This window comes from Pogoniulus pusillus, chromosome 21, assembly GCF_015220805.1.
Source record: "Pogoniulus pusillus isolate bPogPus1 chromosome 21, bPogPus1.pri, whole genome shotgun sequence".
Taxonomy (NCBI): domain Eukaryota; kingdom Metazoa; phylum Chordata; class Aves; order Piciformes; family Lybiidae; genus Pogoniulus; species Pogoniulus pusillus.
The window spans coordinates 19,839,175-19,844,693 of record NC_087284.1 but is presented as its reverse complement, the minus strand read 5'-3'; positions in this window follow the sequence as shown (position 1 = coordinate 19,844,693).

Sequence of the window (5,519 nt, the reverse complement as noted above, 5' to 3'; positions counted from 1 at the left end):
CAGATGCAGGTATACAGACTGGTAGAGCCCTTGAGAATTTATACAGTCTGATATGTGACCTTCTCGCTGCTGCTTTTCAGAAGCTTGACCTTTGACACCATAAAAATAATTTAGTGGGGTTAAGTCAGCTTTTATTTTGAATGGGTCCATTTTTGATTGAGAGGAGAGCAAATATCAGTTTTTTTTTCAATCTGTATAACCCAGTAGTTGCCACCAGTACATCAGGATTGTTGAACTGGAGAAAAAATGAGATCATTGCTAAAGTCTTATTCACCTCCATGAGTAAAACCTGCTGATCCCTAGGCTCTCTGCTCAGCCTGATTTATAAGTGGGGTAAAGCTGCCTTGTTGCTTAGACTTTTCCTTAGGTGTAGCTTAGGTGTTCAAGAAAAGACTGGATGAGACACTTAGTGCTATGGTGTAGTTGATTGGAAAGGGCTGAGTGCTAGGTTGGACTGGATGATCTTGGCGGTCTCTTCCAACCTGGTTGATTCTATGATTCTATGATAATGTTCACCTTCCCTTAAGCCTGGTTTGTAGCTTGATACTGTGATGTTAATAAAAATTTAAAATGTGAGAATTCTTTGTGATGAAAAACAGAATTATCTGTCAATAATTGGTCTCAAGTTGTGCAGGGGTAGGTATAGGCTGGATGTTAGGAGGAAGTTCTTCCCAGAGAGAGTGATTGGCATTGGAATGGGCTGCCCAGGGAGGTGGTGGAGGCACCATCCCTGGAGGTCTTCAAGCAAAGCCTGGATGAGGCACTTAGTGCCATGGTCTAGTTGACTGGCTAGGGCTGGGTGATGGGTTGGACTGGATGATCTTGGAGGTCTCTTCCAACCTGGTTGATTCAATGATTCTATGATTTGTTATTGTGGCTGTAGTAAGCAGAGCTCTTTCAAGTGATCATTTCTGAATATAGAAAATGTGTTTGAGTTGTGCAAGGGAGGATATAAGTGAGATCAGGCCTTGACTTATTAATCTACTAACAAAAGCAGAGGAAGTGTGTGTGAGACAACCAACTGAGATGACAGTCAAAACCAGGCACATTTGCTTTGAAAATAGGGAATATAGTTTTTAAAGCTCTTTATGTGAGTGTGGAGGGTTTGTAGCAAATTTTAATTCTCAGGGAGTAATAGCAAAATGTAGCCTAAGATGAAGTAAAAGTCAGTCAAGTCCAAATGCATTTCTGGCATGCACATCTTCAATGGATAAATTAATGGCCTAGCAGATGACAGAGGAACTGTGAAATCCAGCTGAAGGAGTGTTCATGCTCTGTGGGACAATAATAATATACAATAGCAAGCGTATTCCAGTTACCAAAGTGTTTAAGTTATAACAGCTATTGTTCTGTATTGGAATAATAGAATGGACAAACAGCAAAGGAAACATTCTGACCTCTGCAAAGCTCTCTGTGATTTTTGAAAAGGAGAAAAATCTCCAAGTGAGTACCAAGCAGTGCTACAGGCTGGGGACAGAGTGGCTGGAAAGCAGCCAGGAAGAAAGGGACCTGGGGGTACTGATAGATAGTAGCTGAAGATGATCCAGCAGTGTGCCCAGGTGGTCAAGAGAGCCAATGGCATCCTGGCCTGCATCAGGAACAGTGTGGCCAATAGGACAAGGGAGGTTATTCTGCCCCTGTACTCAGCACTGGTCAGGCCACACCTTGAGTCCTGTGTCCAGTTCTGGGCCCCTCAATTCAAGACAGGTGTTGAGGTGCTGGAAGGTGTCCAGAGAAGGGTGACAAAGCTGGTGAGGGGCCTGGAACACAAACCCTATGAGGAGAGGCTGAGGGAGCTGGGGGTGTGCAGCCTGGAGAAGAGGAGGCTCAGGGCAGACCTCATTGCTGTCTACCACTACCTGAAGGGAGGTTGTAGCCAGGTGGGGATTGACCTCTTCTCCCAGGCAACCAGCAATAGAACAAGGGGACACAGTCTCAAGTTGTGCCGGGGAAAGTATAGGCTGGTTGTTAGTAAGAAGTTCTTCACAGAGAGAGTGATTGGCATTGGAATGGGCTGCCCAGGGAGGTGGTGGAGTCACCATCCCTGGAGGTCTTCAAGAAAAGCCTGGATGAGGCACTTAGTGCCATGGTCTAGTTGTCTGGCTAGGGCTGGTTGCTAGGTTGGACTGGATGATCTTGGAGGGCTCTTCCAACCTGGTTGATTCTATGATTCTATGTCATTTTCAAAAAGGTATATGGAGATAATTATGATCTCTCTTAAAGAGTGGAAGCATTTTAGACAGTGCCATTTTCTTTGCCTCAGTCTGCTCCCATTTGTGAAAATAAATATGCCATAGAAATCTGCCTTCTCCTTGTCAAGGTGTTACCAGGTATCAGTGAAGTGTTTTGGCTTTGTTTGGTTTGGGGTTTGGTTTTGTTTTCCCACAGTTAGTCTGGCTGATATGTGTACAGATACTTCAGGACAGAAGAACTCTTTAAGTCAGATCTACTGCTTCTGCGTCAGCCTTTAAGGAAGCCTGAATATTGTCTGCTTTTATTGATAGAAAACACTCCCTCTACTTATAAAATGTATATTACTGTGTTGATGGAGAAAAGGAATGCAGAATGAGTATCCCAGTGCATTGATAATCAAAAATCTCCACCATCTGGTAAATTAAACACCAGTAACAAGTTGTGTACATGCAGTCTACTTAGCTCTTTTTATTGTTTTCTAATATGTACATCAATGTAGACCAAATGGTCCTCCCACGCAGATATATCCTGGTGAAATAAGAAGGTAAAGAAGGAAGTTTTATCTGTCACTGAGACAAGGAACTTTTTATCATCTATTCTCAAAGACATGCCTGTAGATACCTGAAAACATTTAGTCAGTGCTAATATAAGTGAGAGGAAATAAGAAAAATTCTTGTATGGTCTGCTTGGCATGGAGTCTAGAGAGAGACTAAGTAAACTTTCCTGCAGTTCAAGGCTACTTGGGACAACTGGTAATGTACTGTCCAGCACAGCTGTGTAAAGCCATGCAAACAGTTCTGTCACAGATCCTGGTTTGACAATGTTTGTACCAAGAAAGAGGTCAGCTAAGACTCTGGTGCCCTATTGTCTTCCAGGGATTTCATTGTGGAGCTGTCTCTAAACTCTGTCAACTCTTGAGTACCCAAGTCTTGAAGACCTGAGAGTATAAAAGGCAATGTTTAATCCGAAAATATAGGAAGTCTGGGCCAGCTTGGAGACCAAAGCCTCTCACTCAGTCACAAAACCCTACACAGAACTCAAGATTTTGCAATCCTCCTTGTTTCTGCTCCTTTACTGGTGTAAGGAATATGTAAATTGTTTTACATTTGTCCTCATTCTCACTGTGAATCTGGAAGCTGTCTTTCAAAGAGCTACCAAAGCAACCATTCACAGAGAGAGAAATCGTTTTGCCCAGAGTGAGAAATCAAAGGAGAAAGCAAAGCAGTTTGTACCCTATGACTTTAGTAAGACTTTCAGAATATTCTGATCTCCAAGAGCATCTTTGTAGTCATATTGGAGAGCTATAGACTAAGGAGACAACAATGTGAGTGGAAAATTGCCTGGACTGCCAAGAGCAGCAGGAGCAAGACTGCTCCATGAGGACAAGTATGGGTCAAGGATCACCCCTAGGGTGGGTATTGGCCTCACCACTATGCTGGGCACACCACGAGATCTGTCCTCAAGTAGGCAGAATTGAATGTCATAACAGGGTCCATCATCAAACATGGACACAGCAAAAGAAGAGGGTCCATCTACAGAGCCCAAGGCCACCAAGCACTGAAAAATGGCTGTTCCCTGTGGGATGTTTGAGTCACTAACTAGGGCCCAGTTCTATGGAAACTGAACAAGGAAAGTAGGACAGACCCTGAAATAGTAGTAGGTGCAACCAACCCTTCAAATCCTAAGCAATTCAGCAACAGGGCAAGTCCAAAACCAAGCTGTTGTGTGAAGGATACATTTAGATGGATCCCCTTGTGTCCGGTCCTCACAGATCAGAGGGTCTAGATGCGACTGGACTAATCTCTTAATAGATATGTTTCTATAGGTCCAACACCAGGTCCACACTAAAAGCTTAGCTCTCCTGGAAGTCTGGTTCCCCTTGGACAGAGCAGTTGGTTGCACGAGTAGCACAATTTTCTTGTGGCTGTAGGTCTGACAGCAGATGCACAGCAGCCTGGCTTTGCTGTAGCTTTAGTTGCACTGAAGCAGTCAGATGCATGAGTTACACCACTCCATCAATATAGGTCTGACAGCAGATGCACAGCAGCCTGGCTTTGCTGTAGCTTTAGTTGCACTGAAGCAGTCAGATGCATGAGTTACACCACTCCATCAATATAGGTCTGACAGCAGATGCACAGCAGCCTGGCTTTGCTGTAGCTTTAGTTGCACTGAAGCAGTCAGATGCATGAGTTACACCACTCCATCAATATAGGTCTGACAGCAGATGCACAGCAGCCTGGCTTTGCTGTAGCTTTAGTTGCACTGAAGCAGTCAGATGCATGAGTTACACCACTCCATGAATACAGGTCTGACAGCAGCTGCAGGAACAATGTGGTTTATTTACACGTGCAACATATAAAAGGCTGATAATGATGAGCACTAAGCTGCAGAAATCACCATATAGCTCTAAGAAAGTCCAATTGCAATCTAAAGCATAATCACCCCGGATAAAGCAAACACTCAGCACAGCTGCGGCCACAGATCTCACCAGAAGATGTCAGCTCTGGGCTGGGCCGGGAGGACACAGTTTTGGTGTCAACTTCTCACCCATAGGCTGAGCCCAGAAGGGCTCACTGTTGTGCTTGGGTTTTCTAGCACCGTGTGAAGCGCAGGGGCAGGACTGCAGCCAGCTCATGAGGTGGGCTTTTCAATTGCACAGACATTCCTTGATGAGCCTTTTACCCTGCTGCGGTAAGCAGGAGAAAAGCAGGGCCAGGGCCGCACCCGGCCCCAGTGCGCAGTTCCCCTTGCTGGCAGCACAGGGCAGAGCGCTGGGTCAGCGTCTGCTCTGGGCACTGGATGCTGCTTAGCCGCGCAGCTTTGCTGCTTGCAGTTGCTTGTGCAGAAGCTGGGAATTCAGCCCGCTAGTGACCACTGGGAGCAGGTCCAGTGACCCAGCAGGGCCACAGTGGCAAGCAGGGCCAAAGTCAAGGCAGGAAAGGGGTCAGCAGGTTGGGGCCCATGGTCAGGCAGGGCAAGGATCTGGCGACAGGCCCTGATGCAGTGTCACTGGGGCGGGGGCTGATGGCTCCGGGAGGGCACCACAGGCCGCTAGAGTGCGGGCAGGTGAAGGAGATACCCAGGGGAGGCCAGGGCCAAAGGCTGTTAGCTCAGACACAGCAGCCTGCCCTCTGAGGAAGATGTGTCCTCACTCCTTAGCTTGGCTAAGGGCAGACTTGCCTCAGAGTTACCCAGGGGCTGTAGGGGGTCAGTGGGCTGTTTCAGGGGACACAGAGCCAGGGCAGCAAGTGTGGATTGGAAAGGGACATGGTGTGAGAGTTTAGGGTCTTAGTTGAGGGGCCATGCCGTGCCAATGAGCCTCATGG